Genomic DNA, 20,350 nt, shown 5'->3' with positions numbered 1-20,350 from the left:
GATATACAGGTATAATGTGGGTTGATTTTCCAAAATGCCCTACAAAACTATATTAATTTATATCCCAAATAATATTAGAGAGTGGCTCTTCTTACACAAACTCAATAAAGAGGAATGTTAATGTCTCTGCCAATCTGATAAATAAAAATGAAACTTAATAAAAATTTAATATGAATTTTATTGAATTGAAGTGACATTGAGTACTTTTATCATATACTTAAGATTTTTGTGAGTACTTTATTAATATTATTTGATTCCCAGCAGGGGGTGTGCAGGAGGCCACTGATCAATGTTTCTCAGTATTTCTATCTCCATCTCCCTTCCTCTCTCTGAAATCAATAAAAAATTTAAATATTCATAACATAAAGTTTATCATAGGCCATTATAAGGCCTGAGAAGTCATTTGGTCTGGTCCTGCCAAGGCAGTAGGGGTGAGTTAGTTAAATGTTGACCACATACAACAGGCTAATTTTTATATTGATAATTTGGGATGGCCTGTGGATGATGGTATAAATATCCAAATGGCCCTTGACAGAAAAATATCCCCCCCCCATTAAACCATTTTTAAATATACAGTCTGGGGCATTAAGTGAATTCACATTATCTTGCACCCACCACCCCACCCATTTATAGAACTTTTACATCTTTTCAAACTAAAAGCCTATCCCTATTAAACAATAACTTTTATTCTCCAACTATCCACAGTTTCTGGCAATCACCATTCTAACTTCTATTTCTATGAATGTAATTACCCTAAGTAATTCAATTAGTAGAATTATACAATATTTTTTTTCTGATTTGTTTCACTTAGCATAATGTCCTTAAGCTGTCAGAATTACCTTCTATTTTTAACATGAAAAATATTTCATTGTATGTAGATAGTACATTTTATTTATCCATTCAACAGTCAATGGGCTTTTGATAAAAATACCTTGGCGGTTATGGTGACTGGCAGTGGCTGCAGCAGTGAGGTGATGGGGCTGGCACCTTCCCCTGATCAGCCAAGTCACCTCAAGCAAAGGGAGGCCAGACTGAGGCTTAGGTCTGCTCCCAATGGGGAGCAGGTTTAAGCCATCTGTAGGACTTTCCCTGAGGGCTCCCAGTATGTGAGAGGGGGCAGGCTGGGCTGAGGGAGCCCTCCCCACTGTACTAATTTCATGCACTGGGCCCCTAGTTAGCTATATAATAGAAATATTTTCTCCCGTTCCATGAGTTGCTTTTTTACTCTATTGATATTCAGTTTTAATGAAGTTCAATTCATTTATTTTTCATATGTTATCTGTGCTTTTGGTGTCACATACACTGAATGGCCAGATCATTATAATCTCTGAACATATAATAATTTGGCCACTCAGTGTATATCCTATAAAATAAAAGGCTAGTATACGAATTGTCCCCTCAACCAGGAGTTCAATCAGCAGGCAAGCCAGCCAACCATGCATGTCCCCTCCTTTGGCCATATACAGAGTGGCAAGATTATTATGCATTTAGAGATCATAATAATCTGGCCCCTCAGTGTACAAGAAATCACTACTAAATCTAGTGCTATATTGAATGTACAGAAATCACAACTAAATCTAGTGAAATATTGAAGCTATCCCCTTATATTTGCTTCTAAGAGTTTTAAAGTTTTAGCTCTTAAATTTAGGTCTTAAGTATTAGTAACATTTTGAATTATTAATTTATTGTTATTTAAGAATATTTATAATATTTCATAGTGCTGCTTACATTAAAATTAATTGAGTCTATTGTAAACATATGTTATTTCTCTTTATATTATATTTGCCTGATAAAATAGATTTGACTTAATTTTAACTTGTTTATGTTGCAATGTTTTTTGTTTACTTTATGAGAAACACTGAAATTATCTTGGATTTATTCCATATTATTTGCATTTTTAATAATAAATCTGTTAAATTCTCTCATTTTAAGAAAATATTTTCTTTCATTGACTCAAAAATATGCATTGTATTTCAACTTTCAATACGTACTTTAAACCTCTGTGCACCAATCATCCACTAATATTGCCCAGAAATATTAATTGAGCTCCTAGTATTTGGTGGTAGACTTATAAGTGCTGAGCACACAGTGGTAAAGAAAGCAGAAACAAATCTTAATAAAAAAGCAGAACAATTCCTCAGAAAAAAAGCATGTAAAAATCATTTAGTACAAGAGTAACAGTGCAAAGGAGGGAAAAATAAGGCAGAAAATAGTGGTATGAGATGTAGGTGTTCTGTGCATATTTGGCATTGGTTCAGGATTATAAAAGTGCAGGTTGTAAGAAATGACTGTATTCTGAGTATAATCTTATAATAAAGCAGAGAGGAAACCAGTATATTGAATGCAAGTTTTGAGAGAAAGACAACTCAATGTTTTGTGTATTTTTGAAAGGATTATGACCTAAGCAACTGTAAAAAAAATGAAATGTTCATTGATGAACACAGGAAAGAATGTTAAGTTTGAAATGTCAATTAAATATTGAAGAAACTATATCATTTCTGAGATTCAGAAGAGAAATGCAGGCTAGAAATATATATTTTTCAAAACATCAGAATATAGATTATTATTAAGATCTATCATAACATTACCAATGGAAGTAGTATAAATAGAGTACAAAAAATTGAACTCTGGGGCCCTGCACTATTTAGATGTTGGAGATATGAGGGAACATGTGAAAAAGAATCTAAGTATATGTGGCAGGTAAATTGAAACTAAATGAGTATTTACCTTAGTAGAAAGGTAAAGAAAATAATTAAGAAAGGAGTGATTAACTTTGTCAAATGTTAACAATTCATAAAGTAGGATGTGAACTGAGAATTATATTTGATTAAGCAACATACAGGTCATGTAACTTTGAGAAGTTTCAGATAATGGAGAAGTTGAATGTATAATTTTAATGACTATAAAAAGGAATGAGAATGTGGAAATTGGAGAAAATGAATGTAGTCAATTATTTTGACCAATAGAATTCATAATGTTTATGGTTGATCTATTTGTCTATTTTCTTCCAAAATAATATAAGAATTTTAGAGCCTATTAAACATTTAACCAAATCATTTTTATACCTCCTATATCTCCACTTTCTTAAGTATCTAATTAGTCCATGTAATATTGTGATTTATACTTATTAGTTAATTAAAAACAATTGATTGTCCCTCATGCTGCTACTTGCTTTGCATTTTCTATTCCGTAGTTTAATTTACTATTTATTTAAATATATTTTAAAATAATTTTATGACAAACATAATCTGTCATTCTTTTTATTTTAAAGTGACATTATTTTCTCTTCAACTTCAAGAGATAATTCAACTTGATTTAAAATGTAATTATTTTTCTTGCTTTTTAAAAAAAATGACAAATATTTTTCTTGCTTGTTATAAAAATGTTATTTCATTTACTTCTTGCATTTGTTCTTCTTGTTTTGAAGTCAGCTGATTATATTAATTCAGTTAGTTGCTTATATTAATTTTTAAATTTAATTTATTAGATTGACATTGATTAATAAAATTACATAGGTTTCAGGTGTACAATTCCATAATCATCATCTGTATCTTGTGTTGTGTGATCACCACCCCAGTCAAGTCTCCTTCCATCAAATATATTAATTTCTATTAACCTTAGGAGTTCTGTGGATTTCTAACAGTGTTTAAGTATAGACTTTTTGGGGTGAGGTGGATTTTTCATTCTGAACATTCTTACATTCATTAATCCTGGAAAATTATCACTAATTATCCTTAAAATATTGTCTCTTTTATTTATATTCCCCCCTTCTGAAATTGCTATTCAGTCACTGTTGACTTTGGCATTATGTTATGGTATCTCTATTGATTAAACCTTGGTACAAATATACAATGGAATATTATTTGGTAATAAAAAAATAAAATCTTATTACTTGTGATAGCATGAATGGATCTAAATGATATTATGGTAAGTGAAATAAGTCAGTCAGAGAAAGAGAAGTACTATATGATTTCACTTACATGTGAAATTTAAAGAATATAAATGAACAAACAAAAGTGAAACAGACTTAGAGCAGACTGGATGAAAGAGGTGAAATGACTAAGAAACAAACTGACATTTAAATAAAGTACAGCATAGGGAATAAATCAATAATATTGTAATAAATATGCATGATGCCAGGTGGGTACTGGAAATACCAAGAGGGACACTTTGAAAGTATATGATTGACTAACCACTATTCTGTATACCTGAAAGCAATACAAATAATATCGAAAATAGGCTGTAACCTATAATAATAAAAGTGTAATATGCTAATTAGGCAGTTAAACGACCTTTAGGACTTCCTCGCAGATGACCTTCTGGATAAAGCTGGAGCTGCAAGGGCCCAGAGAAACTGCAGTGGCTGCGAGGGCCGAGCCCCTTGCACTAATTTTGTGCTTTAGGCCTCTAGAGCTGCTGGGTCCCGGGGACACCACTGGTGTGTCTGGTCCTGTCATCCGGCCTGGGGGCAGCTGGAGTTCTCAGTCCTCTTGGTTTGTGCAGCCCTGGACCAGAAGCAGAAACCAAGAGTGCAGGGAGCGCCAGGAATTCTGGGAATCATAGTTCTGGTGGCAGATGCCTTGCAGGATCGGACACTGGAGCAAAGTGAGCCTGAGCAAGTTATGTTGCAGGTGGGGGATGAGGGAAAGCCAAAGATGAGAGGCATGAGTAAAGTCACAGTATCAAGGAAAAAGTAAAGAGAAAATATCCTGCAACTTCCAGGAAATCTTTACTAATGGAACAAAGAAAAAAAAGACCTCTATTATCCTGTGAGCATCAAATCAAACTGGGTTTGGGTTTCAGACAATTATCTCATATGATTGCAAAGACAGACAGAAACTCCTAGATTGGGGAGGGTGCAGGTTGGGCTGAGGGACCCACTCCTGTGAACGAATCTTCATGCACCAGGTCTCTAACTGGGAAAAAAAAAAAAAAGAAATAATTAAACTGCTTTTAAAAAGAAACTCAAATTATAGTTGTCATTTAACAAAGAACTATATTTCTCACATAATAATAAAACTGTATTTCTTTCTCACATAAGAGATTAGGAAGGGAGTGTATCTTCTATCTACACAGTTGTCAGGGACACAGGATCTTACTTCTTATTATTCTGCCATTGACTAGAATGTTACTCTTGTTAGCATGTGTGGCAGGGGCAATGCTGACTCATCAGCTCCACATCCGTGTGTCTGTGTGTATGTGTGTGTGTTTGACTTTTATTAGAAAGAACAGGGGGGAAAGAATAAGGAGAGAAGTGATGGCAGAGCCATAGTCCATATGAAATGTTAATTGTCTCAAGTCTCTAGGTTGTTGTTGTTTTTTTCTTTTCTTTTTTCTTTTCTTTTTCCTTTTTAGTGGGTGTCCTTCGTGTGTATTATTTTATTATGTGACAATTATTTTTATTGTGTGCTCTTCTTTAACAAATAAATTCCTCTTCTTTGGAGGTCTCTGGACCTCCTGTTCTAGGAGAGTCTCTGAGAGCATAAGGTTTTGCTACTACTAAGGTTCCAGAGAAGTGAAAATATCACCCCAAATTTAGGATGCTGGTGCCTTAGGTGGATATTGTTTCCTTCCCTGATCTCCAGAAAGAGGCATGAATACTTGCTGCTTGTCTGGACCAAGAAATACAGCTTTGTTACCATTTTATTAAATAGACTAGAGGCCAGATGCATGAAGACTCATGCAAAAATGGGCCTTTCTTCCCTTGGCTGTTGGCACCGTTTTCACTTGGGCCTGAGCTGCCTTCCCCTCCAGCCCAGGCTGCCTTTCCGCCTCCCCACTTGTCCAGAGGCCTGGAGTGGCAGGGGTGGTGTGAGATGCTTGCATCATCACCATGGTATGCAAATTAACACGCCATATTTGTTGGGTTAATTTGCATACTCACTCCTGATTGGCTGATGGGTGTCATGAAGGTACAGTCAATTAGCACATTACTCTTTTTATTAGATAGATAAAAATATAACTTATTTTACAAATAGGAACAATCATGTTTAGATAATATGAATAAACTAGAACCCTGGGAAAAATCACTATATGGCTACCTTTGCACCTACACCTTAAACCCCAGATCTATAAAAGTTTTCAGTTCTAACTCCCTGCCTCACATGTGCTCAAACCTTTCAAAAATATATTTGATGGGAAGATGTAGCTTTTGAGGTTGGAAATGCCTGAACCTGCTGGGTGGGTGGGACCAAAGCCCCTGTCATAAAGCTTATGTGCAATGTCTATGACCAGAGTCAGATGATCTGATTTTTAGGAAACCAGATGTTTAAATTGGACTCTAGGAAGTGCTTTAAGGCTTCTTCAGAAATGCTATGCTTCCTGGAATCTGCACTTATATTTATTTTTAGTATATTAATTCCATCAAATTATAAAATATTTTCCATAATAATTTCTCACTTAGACTCCCAGGATTTTTAATAATTTTAGAATACATATTTATATATTATCTAATAAAAGAACAATATGCAAATTAACCATCACTCTGCTACACCCACAAGCCACGCCCACCAGTCACACCCAACAGCCAATCAGAGTGAGTATGCGAATAAACCCAACCAAGACAGCTATAGCCAAATAAAGTAGGAGGGAGGCTTGGGTTTCCCAGGCAATGTAGGAAGCCAAGCTTTCCATCTGCCCTTGCTGGCCCAGGTCTCCACTCCAGGTTACAAAGTTTCAAATATAGAAGATACATAAATTTCAACAGAAATGGCTGCCAGCCACAGAGCTAGCATGGAGGCTTGGCTTCGCTCCAGGCTACAAAGTTTCAATTGTTGAAGGTAAATAAATTCCAGATACTAGGGCCTCCATTTGGGTCACCGGGGTGTGTGGCTGGCCTGCAAACCACCACAGGCCCTTCGCTCAGGCCACCCCATGCCCCAATGGAACCCTCATTCTGATCCAGGACACCCTTCAGGGCAAACCAGCTGGACCCCACCCGTGCACTGGGCCTCTATCCTTTCTAATAAAAGAGTAATATGCAGATTGACCATCACTCCAACACACAATATGGCTGCCCCCATGTGGTCAAAGATCCTGCTCCTATGTGGACACAAGTTGGCCACCACAAGATGGCCAACAGGTGAGGGCAGTTGGAAGGGACCAGGCCTGCAAGGGAGGGCAGTTGGAGGTGATCAACCCTGCCGGGGAGGGCAGTTAGGGGTAACCATGCCGGCAGAGAAGGGAACTTGGGGGGTGGCAGGGGAGCAGTTAGACATCAATCAGGCTGACATGGGAGTGGTTAGGGGTGATCAGGCTGGCAGGCAGAAGCAGTTAGGGGCAATCAGAAAGGCAGGCATGTGAGCAGTTGAGAGCCAGCAGTCCTGGATTGTGAAAATGATGTCCTACTGCCCATTTAGGCCTGATCCCATTGAAATTGGGCCTAAATGGGCAGTTGGGCATCCCTTGAGGGGTCCCAGATTAGAGAGGGTGCAGGCTGGGCTGAGGGACTCAACACATAATCATGCATGAATTTCCTGCACTGGGCTTTTGGTAGTATATATCCTGGTATAGTATATTTCTATGATTTTTTGAAACTTAGGAAAATAAAAAGTTTTTGCTCAGATAATTTAAATGTGAACCAGGAAGATAAGTTTTATTTCAATGTATATTCATTTGAATTTCAACAACCACTTTTTTCCTTTAGACTTACATAGTTTCACTTTTTTTTATCCTAGTCTGGTGAATAGGTAACTCTCAATCTGTGTCTCACTTTTTCTTATAGTTAATGTGGCCCCTGCACAATGTGATGAAATATATGTTGTTTTCCAAACATTTTGTAAGGAACCTTAATAAAACCATATTTCTCCCCCAAAAAATTTAAGGACAATGATATTTTTTAAATTATCTTCAGGTATGCAAATATGTGTTAATTTGTTATAAAGTATAGATTGAACTTTGAAATTTTACCTGCAAAATTGATAATAATAAAAGCATAATATGCTAATTAAACCAGACATCGTTCTGGACTACCTTCCAGATGAAGCCACGGTTGTGGGGGCCAAGGCAGCTGCTGCCAGGGCAGGAGCCAAGCCCCTTGCAAGAAATTTATGCATCATACCTCTAGTATTCTAATAATGTCTCTTGAAGAAGAATAAATCCAGATAAAGTCTGATGATATATGCTTGTCTTTTTAAAGCATATGAGTAGGCAGTTACCATTTCACTTCCCTTTAGCCCTCAATTCTATTGTCACACAGACATTTCACTCATTTTCTTCCAAGGATATTTGACACAAGAAATGGGAGTCCCGGTTCCCTTTCTTCCATGTAGCATGCACCACCATCCAGCCTAGATTCTGCATCTCAATGCCACGAATAGTTGAAATGTCTGAGAGCAGTTGATTTCAGCACTGGGACGGGTATGTGTATGTGGGTGGGGGTACAAGGTATTTCTGAGTATGAGGTGTGGGTTTGTGAGTGTATGCATTTACGTAAGAGACAGAAGGTCAATATTGAGCTACATTGAGTGCTTTCTTAATGCAATTGGGAGTTGATTGTTTCCAGGGTACTGTTTAGTGACATAGCTGTGCAGTGGAGAGCTGCCGCATTAGCACTACACACTTTTTTTGAGTGTAAGCACATTTGACCTTGTTGATTTAGATATTAGTCTGTAAATATGTAAGAGAGGAAGATAATAAGAGAGAATAGCTTTGTAGTGACAGAGAGGAATATGCAGAAGAGAGAAACTGTAAGAAAAAGACTATTCAAAAAGATAAATTTATGAGAATATCTGAGTGACAGGAATTTATGTCAGAATTAGAATATGACAGGTGCACAGAAAAATCAGGCTGCAGATCACAGAAAGGGTGTATGTATAGTTGGCAGCATACTTAGGAAGAAATGATAAAAAACAAGATGAGAGCAGAACAAAAGGAATGTTTTAGGGTTAGAAGAAGAAGACAGGAAATAGAAAGAAAATGTAACTTTAGGAAATTCATTTTTATAATTATGGCTTTTCAGACTAAAATAATACAAACAAAAAGAATGATTTGTTTTTATGATAACAGTAAATAAGTTAAATTATCTGGGAACTTTTCTGGAAACAATTTTAGCTGTGGAGAACAGTATTTTTCTCTCTATATTCATTTTCAATCACCCAGAATGATGGGAAGGTGTGATGGAAGCCAAAAAAATGAATTTCTATTTTTTTTTTCAGTCCTCACCTGATGACATGATCATTGATTTTTAGAGAGATGGGAAGGGGGAGAGAGAAAGAACCAATCATGTGAGAGAGATAGGGAATCAAACACACAACCTAGGAAATCATAGGTTGACAGGGAATCATAACTTTGATCTTTTGATGCACCAGAGGATGCTGCAACCAACTGAGCCACAACAGCTAGAGCAAAAACACTGAATTTCTTTCCAGTATTTACGCACAGAGTTGTAGCACTTCACTTTGAAAAGTAGCATTCTGCCTTAGTGTTGAGTGCGAAAGATATTTGAAGCCATTATTACACTGGCCTAGGAAATCGAATTCCATAAATGCTTGATGCCCTCTCTCAGTGCTCCTCAAAATTGCTTCTCTGTGCCAATGTTTAATGCAGCTCAACTGTGTGTTTTCTTTTCTCTAACGCCCATTATGTCTTCCACTCCTCGAGATCAGGACTGTACCTTATCCCACATTGCACCTTTGGTGGCTAAGAATTAAGGAATGGAAGGAGAGGAGTATCCTATTTCAGGACATGGAAATGAAGGTTTTTGCCTTGGACTGTGAGATAGACTTGCACAGAAAGTGCTGTCCACACGTTAGATTTCCTGGTACAAAATCATCGTTCCTAGATGCCTGTACACATGCTAACTGTTGTCTCTGTCAGTTGTTTACACTTTTGACCAATCCTCTGTTCACAAGCACAAACAAATATGGAAGGCTTTTCCCTTTATAGTTTTAGAGATTGTATTATAATAACAATATTCAATATTTAATCTTCCAGGATTTGTAAAAATCTTGTTTACAATTAAAAAATGAGTAAGCTAAGAGTGAATTTATCATATTAGTGAGACATGAACTTTTTTTCTCATTATCTTTACACATAAGTAAAGAGAAATATATGCCAAGGATTTATTAACCTGCAGTCTCTATGAAATATTATATTTCCATACATTCAACAAATTATATTTTGACAGCATAGCATGTGCCAGGTAACCTTCTAGGAGGTTTCAGTATACAGCAATGAAAATAGCAAGTTGCTCATCTATGAAGAAAAAAAAAAAGATAAACATTTAGCAGGCTATTATATTTTTTTTTGTTTAAATTGAGAAATACTGTTTGCTATGTCCTAAAATTATAGACTGTGATGTTTATTTTAATATATAATAAAAGAAAAAAAACTAAGTACTTTACACAATTCTTATTTTTTGTGAGTAGCATAATCAATTAACAGAATTTTTAGAGAACAAAGTCATGATTTTTAAATGACAATGTAAAAACGGTGTAATTCAAGGCTTTAGTGGTGCCAGGGGATGGGAAGCGAGGTCATTAGGATCCTTTGATACTAAGGAAGCAATGAAACTATCAAGACCTTTTTCATTATGTAGTATAATATCTCAAGTTGAACCACTGCAAAACAATTACAAATCGCTAAGAAAGTAAAAAGGCAAGACAAGAAAAATCATTTGGTCCTAGCTACAAATTTTGCAGAGTGATTATCATATCTAAGATATGGTATCCTAAGGCAATGCTACTAAAGTAAATTGCTACTGAAAGCATCTTTGGTATCTGAAAATCAAATCTCAGCTCAATTTAAAATTATATTTAGTGCAGTGACTTGCACAATGGATTTCTTGTGCCGTGTGGTGAAGCAGTTGCCGGGCTGTGCACTAATGTACTAATCAGTTTTACATGGATGCCACTACTTTTCATTTTGTCAGTTTCCTGCTTGGTATTACTTCTCTAAGCTTCTTCTGGAATGTGGTCATGTCAGTCATATTTAATGCCACAGGAGTTTATTTTATTACTTAAAAAGAATATGTGTCCCTTTTAAAAGACAAGCAAATTCTTATGCAAATATCATTTGGCTTTAGACTTTCTCTTTGTTTTTCTCTTTTTTCTTTCTTCTCTTTCACTGTCTCCTTTTTGTCTTTGCTCTCCCTTTCCTTCTTGACTTCTTTATTCTTTTTTTCCTATTCTCTTTTTTTTTCCATTAGCATTTTCAGTATCAGTCTCATTAATCACTGTCACTCTATCTTCTTTTATCATCTCACCTATAGTTTAGATTTATCATAACAGGCTTCAAAAGATTCTGTGCCCTTACTTTGTCTACTCTAATATAGTGTGCACCATCTCTATATGTGTACCTAATAATTTTCACTTTAAATTTTTTACTTTGTTTACTGCAGGAAACAAACCATCTTTCATGCCTCTATCTTTTTCTGCAATAAATAAAAAGTTAGCTCCCAGAGAAAAGAACTAGCATGTAATAATCTATATTATAGATTAATCTATATTATAAAGAACCAGGGTCCAAAATGACCAAAGGGATGACTGGTCCAGCACTGACCCTCACGCTCCATTGATGAGGGATGGCTAATGGGGGATCCAGAGTCCCTTGGGCTCCAATGAATTGGTGGCAGCAGTGACTGGTGAGTGGGCAGGTGGAAAGCAGACCGCTTTGTCCCTCCCCTGGCCCGCAGGCTCCCATTGACCCATTGATCAGGGGAAAGCTAATAGGGAACCAGAGTGAGTGGCACGAGGGGGCGTGGAGGGAGAAGGACTGGAGAGCCCCTGGAAGGCAGACCTCTTGGTCCCTCCTCCAGGCCTTCAGACTCCAATCTATCAGTGGTGGAGGCGAGGCAGAACTGGGGACTGGCTCCCTCAGTAGTCCTGAGGTTCAGTCTCCAGAGGACAGGCCAGGCACCAATGGACCAGCGCCGCTGGCATGATCCTGGCAGCACTGCAAGCCTCCTGGAACTTGGCCTTGGGCACTGCAGCAACTTCCCCTCTCTAGATACGCCACAAAGAAAAAAGGATACTGCCAGCAGCACCAGGAGTGGCCACGGGGACTGACTGCTCTCCCCATGTTTACACTAGGTCACTCCAGCCAGCCCCCGCCTGCCCCGCTCCAGATGAAGTGTGAGCACTGCATGCGGAAGGGATGTAGTAAAAAAAAAAAAAAAAAAAAAAAAAAAAAGATGACTAAATGACTAAGAGAATGCCGCAGTCTATGTCCAGAGTTCAGCTCAGGATAGCAGAGGGAAGGGAGAATTCCGTAAGTTGGCCAATGCCAAGATATTTCTGAGTGACTGCCTGTCGTGTGACAGTTGTGTGACTGCCGATGAATGAGTCCAAGTTTCTCAGCAAAATGACAAAAACTTCTTCAGTGTCCTGAACCTTAATAAGAAGTGTGTTATCTCACAGCACAAGGTGCTGGCAGTGTCCCTGTGTCCTCAGTCTCTGCCTTATTTTGCTGCTAAATTCAGCCTCAGTGTCACTGATGCATCCAGAAGGCTCTGCGGCTTCCTCAGAAGTGTTGGGGTGCACTGTCTTTGACATGAAGACAGCTTCGGACCTTAGCATCCTGGAGAGTCAGAAGGAATTTGTGCGTCGGTACCACCAGCACCGAGAGGAAGAGTCCTGGCTATGCATGCTGACTTCCGCCTGCTTCAGCTGGGTCCAATATGCTTAGTGCATGCTGGGTTACCCTATCACCCCTATCTCTGCACGGACAAGTCTCCCCAGCAGATCATGGGCTCTCTGGTGAAGGATTACTTCACCAGATGGCAGAACCTGTCCCCAGACAAGATTTTTTACATCATTGTGGCTACAAGTTATGACAAGAAACTGGAGGCCCTTTGAGAAGATGTTCCCAAAGCTTTGCATAGTTCCCAGGGTGCTGACTGCATGTTAACCTCAGGTGAAATTGTCCAGATAATGAAGCAAAGTGACCTCACCGAGAATGTTGCTGCCATGGATACTCTGGAGATGTGAATGAGGAAGTGAGGGTCCACAGGGATGCCAGCTCTGATGGGAACCTGGCACACATCTTTAAGCACATGGCCTGAGGACAAAGACTTCCAGGAGGTCACCCTTGAAAGGGACGGAGAGGTTCTGCTGTGCTTTGAGGCTGCTTATGGCTTTCAGAACATCCGGAAGTGTCTCTGAAGCTGTAGAGGGGGAACTTCCCCTGCCACTTCTTGGAGGTGCTGGCCTGCACTAGGGATGCCTAAGCAGCAGGGGCCAGGCCGAGGCGACGACGGGTGAGCAGACAGGGCACTGCTATGGCAGATGGAAGGCATCTATGCTGCCATACTGGTGGTGTGGCCCCCAGAGACCACTCCCATATGCAGGAGCTATACCAGGAGTGACTGGGGCGGTGCGGGAGGGGGGACAACTCCCCCCAGGCCCAGGCAGCCCTGCTTACTGCCTACCACTAGCAGGGCCCCGGGAAGCCTGCCAGGACAACAAATGGTAAAGGTCCAGCAGAAGCCCAGCCTGCAAGCTGCCTGAGGATGGGTGCCAGACACGTAAATAAAAGGCTTAGCATCTCTGTCATTGCTTTGGTTTTCAGAATTCCCTGCTCCTCATCTGTCAGCTCCCTCCCTCTGAGGGGTGCTGTTGTCCTCACATGGTTGCAACTGGAATATTGTATCTCAAGAGGACTGCCCCACTGTACGCATTATTTTATCCGATGATGAAAAAATCCCAAAAGAATAAGAATGAAGACAGACTACTGTCCTTTAGGCTTAAAAAACAAACAAACAAAAAAAAACAACAACAAAAAAAACAACCCAGGAGTGTCCTGCAAAGAGCTGTCACTTTGTTCTGTCCATGCGCCTCAGAGAGATTGGATGAGGAAATGGCCCGGTTTGGCCCTGACTTTACCCACTTATGTTACTCTTAAAGATGTCTTTGCCACAGTGTGAATAAACTGCCACCTTTTGGAATAGAGGCTCATACGAAAGTCTGCATTCCTAACTTTTCTTGAAACAGATCTATGTTTTGCAGCTGCGGCCACTGTCCTGAGACCAGTCCGGTCACTGGAAATCAGGGGGCACTGGAGTGGAAGCCCTCCTCCCCTGCCCTTTTACATTCAGGGATTGGGGGAGGCCTGACAAGGGTGTCAGGTGTCACAGATGGAAGGATGGAGAATGGAGAGGCAGACACCCTGCTGGGTGGGGTCAGGCAGATGAAGGCCAGCTCTCCCGTAATTGGGTGAGATAGTGTCCTCTGTGTCCACCTCTCACCCCATGGGCCTACAGATTCCTGATAACTGTGCATATATCACCTTACATGGCATAGAGGAATTAAAGTTGCCTACCGGAATTAAAGGCAGTTAATCACTTGAATTTAAAATAATATTAATCTGGATTATCCAGATGGACCCAATATAATCACAAGACTTTAAAAACAGAGAGGGAAGCAGAAATGGTCAAAGTTACAGGGCGTGTAAAGAACTCAACCTGCCAGGAGTGTAGAATGGAGGAGGTCCAGGAGTGAAGAAAAGCCCACGCCCTCCAGAGGAGGGAAAGGACGAGGAAGCAGATTCTCTCCTACAGCCCTGTCAACACCTTGATTTTAGACCCATGAAGCTCTGTTTGGCATCTGACCTACATAACTGAAAGATAATAATTGTTTTTGTTGTTTGAAACCTGTAAGTTTATTGTAATTTGCTACAGCAGAAATAGAAAAGCAACACCACAAAAAGAAAAATAAGTGGAGGAGAAATTGAAATTTACTGCTAGCCTTCACCATCAAATCTGACTCACAAAAATAAGAAAAGAAATATTACATATGTGTATGTATTATGTTGCCAACTCACAGCTATTTTAAAAATTCTTGTCAAAAGGAGTCATCACCATATGTAAAAGCCTCACTTGGTGTTGAGTCACACATAAATATAACTCCTTGGGGCCATCAACTCTAAATGTTTAAGTTAAGTGTGTGTGGATCTATCGAAAAGAAAAATTGTCCATAGCACAACAAATAAAGGGTGTTGTGCCTATGTATCCTGAAAGGATTTGCAATCGAAGGTTAAACCTCCTGGAGCTGAGGCCAATTATACTGGAATGGAGACAAGGCTCAGCCTGGCTCAGCTCACCAGGGTCAGCATCCTGACTGACCTCCATCAAGTCAGAAAGCAACATTGGGGAGCTTTTTATTGCTCAACTATCAACTGCAGAGAGCTACGCAATATCCAGTAAATGCCATATAGCGAGGAGATTTTGTTACAAGGATAGGAACTGCAGAAATCCTGTGTTTATACTAGAGATCCAATTCTCACCAAGCAAAGCTTTTAGTTACCACCCTCCAAGTGTAAAAGAAAAGTGAAATACACTGCACTTCCCCACAATCTGTCTTTTCTTCCTGTCAGGTTCTGCCTAAAATACAGCCTCATGACTGAAGTTAAACTACATGCAGGTGCTGGTACTGGCACAGGACTAAGGGTAATAAAGTTCTACCTGGAGCAGGGCTGCCGGGCAGCAGATGGAGAGCGATTCTATGCAGCTCCTGGCACATGTTGCTTTACATCTAACATTGTGCATCCCATAAGCCTGAGCTGGAAGTGAGAGATGTATTTGCTCAGGTCTCAGTGCATTTGCCCATAAACTGTTTAAGAAGAAGAAAATATCTCTGAGAAAAATGAGCTTTGATATAATTCCATCCTATATATGATGGGATATTCATCACACCTTTTACACAATTTATCATTTCACTTTTTATAAAAAAATTAGCATTTGCCTCATCAAAATACATTTTATATTTTACTTTAATCAAGCTTGGTGCCTGATAGAACCACATTCTTAAGAGCAGAGAAGGGCCACTCAGTGTCACTCTGCTGATCCTCTCCTGCAAGACACAGTTTAACTGTGTTTTCAAAAGCAGAGAAAGAGAGTCCATAGAAATGTTTATTTTTTTCCTTTAAAGGGATGAAATATAAGTGTTCCTCTCCTGGGAAAAAAGTAATATTGTTAAACTCCCTCACATAAGAACACAAACACTTTATTCTTTGAAAAGAATACCAGATAATGGGTTAAGTTTAGGTATTCATTCTATACTATTTATGAGTCCACATGGGACCTTGAGCCAATTTCAATTACATGCAAGGAAGGTCTAACCTTGCAGACTCTGTTAACTCAGCAGCCTGCCTAAGTGGCCCCAGGGTTCACTAGTCCATGCACTCTTCATATCAAAGCTTGCATCAACATCACAGTTATTACTCTATACCAATGGGGGCAATTTCTTCTCATTGGAAAACTTTCTTTCAGGTGACTAGGGAATGAAAAATTTGTGAATACACTCACAAGGAACATGTATAATGAAAATCACTCAGTATGGGTTTGCAATTTAGAGATGCATAATTTAATGATGAAGGGGTAGCCTTCAAGATACAGTTGAATTAAATGCCTATTAGTTATACTTTTTTTTTAACTGGGGCAATTAAACATACATGAACTCTGTAAAGTTCTGAAAATATAAAATATACACAGTTATACTGCACAAGCACAACACAAGTGAATTCTTCCATAAAGTATCTCATCACATGAAAGAAAATATATCATTTCACAGAAAATTGATCTCTAGTTCATGATATAAAACCAAAGGCTAGAATAACTTTTCAGGCACATATGTTAGCAATGATTCTTTTCAGTATACTTTTTCATTACTCAATGGTAGTAGGAAACACTATTGCATTTCATTTAATGTATAGGTAAATTTGGAACAAGAATAAATACAAACTATTTAAAATTAAAACAAAACATTCATCAATGAGTAAAAACACAGATATTTAGATTGCTAAGGAAAATGATCCAGTGGAATTATTTGTTCTTTTTGTCCAGAGAAACCTTGTATGTAATGAAAATGGGGGGAAAACACACACACACACACACACACACACACACACACACACACACACATTCTAGAGGCCCAGTGCACAAATTCATGCACAGGTAGGGTCCTTAGCCTGGTCAGCAATCAGGGCCGATTGAGGCCATCTCACTCAGTCCCTATTGGAGTAATCAGGGCCAGCAGGCTAGGGGTGGGGGAAGGGACCGTGGGAGGTTGGCCTGCGAGCCAATCGGGGTTGATCAGGGCCGACTGGTATGAGGGGGGTGGTCAGGGCCAGCCGGCCAGGGGGAGGGACCATGGGAGGTTGGCCCACTAAGGGAGATTGGCTTTGGGAGCACACTGACCATCGGGGGCAGCACATCACAATGACTGGTCTACCGGCCATTTGTTCATTCGGTCATAATGGTCACTAAGTCCTGTATATATATATATATATATATATATATATATATATATATATATATATATATATTTAAAGCTTTATATTTTTAAAGCAGTTAGGTTCACAGCAAAATTGAGAGGATTGTAAACATTTTTTTATAATAATCATAGGTTTATGAAAAACAAATAAATTAAAAAAATATAATAATGTCTTCTGAACTATGGCTTTCCACATATAGAAAATCAAATCTATTTAGACTCATTAATATATAATTTTTGGCATGCAAAAAATGTTTTAGGTTTAATATATGAAAATATCTGAATCACTGCATTAATTTAATGAGGATTTAATATAACCTACAAAAAGTAATATTGCGTCTATGTGTATAACAGATTTGGTTTTCACTGTCATACAAATATCAAGAAGGAACATGCCTGGTTAGAAGGAGGCCCAGTGTTTATATTTAGTTTAGAAGGACTGTTGTCACCACAGAGACAATCATAATAGGAAGGCCTTACTTGTCTAGCTAGAGGACTGAACAAAGAGCCTTCACTACCATATCTGTAAGGGGGAAGGGGCAGCACACACAGGCACAAAAACAAATTCTTCATCAACATCTGGAATTCTGGAGGCCTTTTTTTAGGATTTCTAATTACCCACCCTGTCCAGCATTTGTCTGTAATTTAAAAGATGGAGAATGGACTTTCAACCAATCTGGGTAGGTTAGTGTTATATCTTATTGTTTCTGTTTCACTAGAGAACCCTGACTAATACACCCTCAATAAAACTTTATTTTGTTCTCCATCCCAATTGATAAGCAGGAGAAAGAGAAAACTCTGATCAGGGAGCAGAAGAATTTAGTACCACGTGGAAACACTAGACTGGATCCTGAAATGAAAGGTGAGTGGCTCTGGAGGGTTCACAGCTATCATGAGGCAACTGAGACCAGCCCAGGTACAGACATTTACCAGACCATCTTGCCAAATTTATTGAAAACAGGTTTAAAACGTCTTTAAATTATTAATGAAATAATATTAGAATAATATTAAATAGTAATATATTTGAAAGGTACATTAACCATCATCCTATAGCTATTGATAGAATCAGAATAAACTGTAGTAAGAGGTAAACACATTTAAAATATACACTCCTACCCTAGTCAGTTTGGCTCAGTTGATAGAAAGTTGGCCTGGAGACCAAAGGGTCCCGAGTTCAGTTCTGGTCACAGTTCCTTTCAAGGTGCATAAATTATGCACTGGGCCCTAGTTCTTTAATAATATGAGTTACAAAAAATAAAATAATCTACTCATATTAACAAACCATAAATTGTTTAGAATGCAGCTACAAAATGCTGCAGATTGAACGCATTAGCAACAATAATGTGCATTTCCACAAGTTATTTGGTTGAAGAAGAATGACACAACAATGAGTCAGGTCAATTTACATATTCTTGGATTGTCACTAAAGGCAGTTATTAGATGAGGAAGATAAGTCTTGGGTTGAAGCCAGGGAGGGACCAAAGATCTTTTCAGTGAAAACTTCCTTTCTTATCTTTCAATACTATCTTTATTTAAAATGAATGTAGGACTGGATCTACTGAAGCTTTAGGAGGATAAATCCAGGGAAGTACGTTAAACTCAGCTGCAAGATGTAGGTTGAAGGAGTTTCAAATGCAGCGTGTCTGTGGAATTCTGGGAAAGGAATGCAGGGATTGAAGGGGATATGAATAAGGCTCCTAGCCCAGTCTTATTATTCTTTTGAAGTAGAGGAAGCTATATTGTTGTAACACTATTGACTTCGATCCATCCATTCACCCACTGCACAGCAGAAAAATGAGAAGGTTTATGTAGTTAGTGAGTTTAGAAGAAAAGGGAGGACATGTATTCCTCACTCTCAGTAGTGAGTTCCCCACATGGAACATAATTCCGTTCTTCTCCTCAGGTGTAGGCGCTGTCCTTAAAAGAAGAAGTCTGTACCAGCTTAACCGTGCTAGAAATACAATTCACAAACCTAGGATTCAGTACTAGGAAAACCATTCACTGATATCTGCTTGGTTTTTAAATACACATTGCTTTTGTCATTTTTCAATTAATTTAGCAGTTGAGTGCAGAAATGTAGTCTATTTTTTTTTTCCTTTAATCTCACCCAAGGATATTTTCCCATTGATTTTAAAGAGTGGAAGAGAGAGGGAAAGACAGATAAAAATATCGATGTGAAACACAGATGTGAGAGGAACACATTGATGGCTTGCTTCCTGAACATGGCCCAATCAGGGCCCAGGCCTGAGAGGAGCCTGCAATCAAGGTACATGCCCTTGACTGGAATCAAATCTGGGACCCTTTGGTCTGCAGGCCAATGCTCTATCCACTGAGCCAAACCTGCTAGAGCAGAAGTATAATTGAGCCTCTTTTTACTCCAACATATGGTGCATAACTGAAACCTAGGAGAAATATATAGGGAGTAGAATATTGGCTAGCCAAATGAACATTACAGAAAGATTTTTGTTGAAATTAGGATACATGTGGGTTGCCTGGAGCTTTTCTATATGGACAGGGCATTTTGAATCTGCTTTCTGTAGATGGCTATTTGAGCCATGAGGCTACTTTTCACAACTATATAGATGGATAGTTGTCACACTTTGGCTTTTACATGTTGACCTGGTCAGGAGGTATGAAGTTTTTTTTTTGTTTTGTTTTGTTTTGTTCTTTACTTTGTTTTGTTTTAATATATATATATATATAATTGATTTCCGGGGGGAAGGGAGAATGAGAGAGATATAGAGAAATCAATGATGAGAGAGAAAAATTTATTGGCTGCTTCCCACTTGCCCCACCCTGGGGATTGAGCCTGCAACCTGGGCATGTGCCATGACCAAGAATCAAACATAGCCGAGATCTGTTTGGCTCAGTGGACGGAGCGTCGGCTTGGGGACTGAAAGATCCCGGGTTCAATTCTGGTCAAGGGCATATACCTTGGTTGCGGGCACATCCCCAGTAGGGGGTGTGCAAGAGGCAGCTGATCGATGACTCTCTCTCATCGATGTTTCTAACTATCTCTCTCCCTTCCTCTCTGTACAAAATCAATAAAATATATTTTAAAAAAAGAATCAAACATAACTCTTGGTTTATAGGTTGACACTCAACCACTGGGCCACACTAGCCAGGCTGAAACCTTAGTTTTT

At 38.8% G+C, this 20,350-nt stretch overlaps 1 pseudogene across 1 annotated transcript in view; it reads left to right on the top strand.

Moving 5' to 3' along the window:
* LOC311620764 (nuclear prelamin A recognition factor-like) overlaps positions 1–13,100 on the top strand; it is an 869,153-nt pseudogene extending 856,053 nt beyond the window's left edge. Inside the window, exon 3 of the transcript in view lies at positions 12,297–13,100. The product of the transcript in view is annotated as a nuclear prelamin A recognition factor-like (transcript). The remainder of the gene's footprint in view (positions 1–12,296) is intronic.
* Positions 13,101–20,350: the final 7,250 nt, after the last annotated feature.

Source organism: Pipistrellus hanaki (genome assembly GCF_964339955.1).
Source record: "Pipistrellus hanaki genome assembly, chromosome: 1".
Lineage (NCBI taxonomy): Eukaryota > Metazoa > Chordata > Mammalia > Chiroptera > Vespertilionidae > Pipistrellus > Pipistrellus hanaki.
Note: the sequence above shows the minus strand (reverse complement) of the source record. Positions and strands in the feature narration are given on the sequence as shown.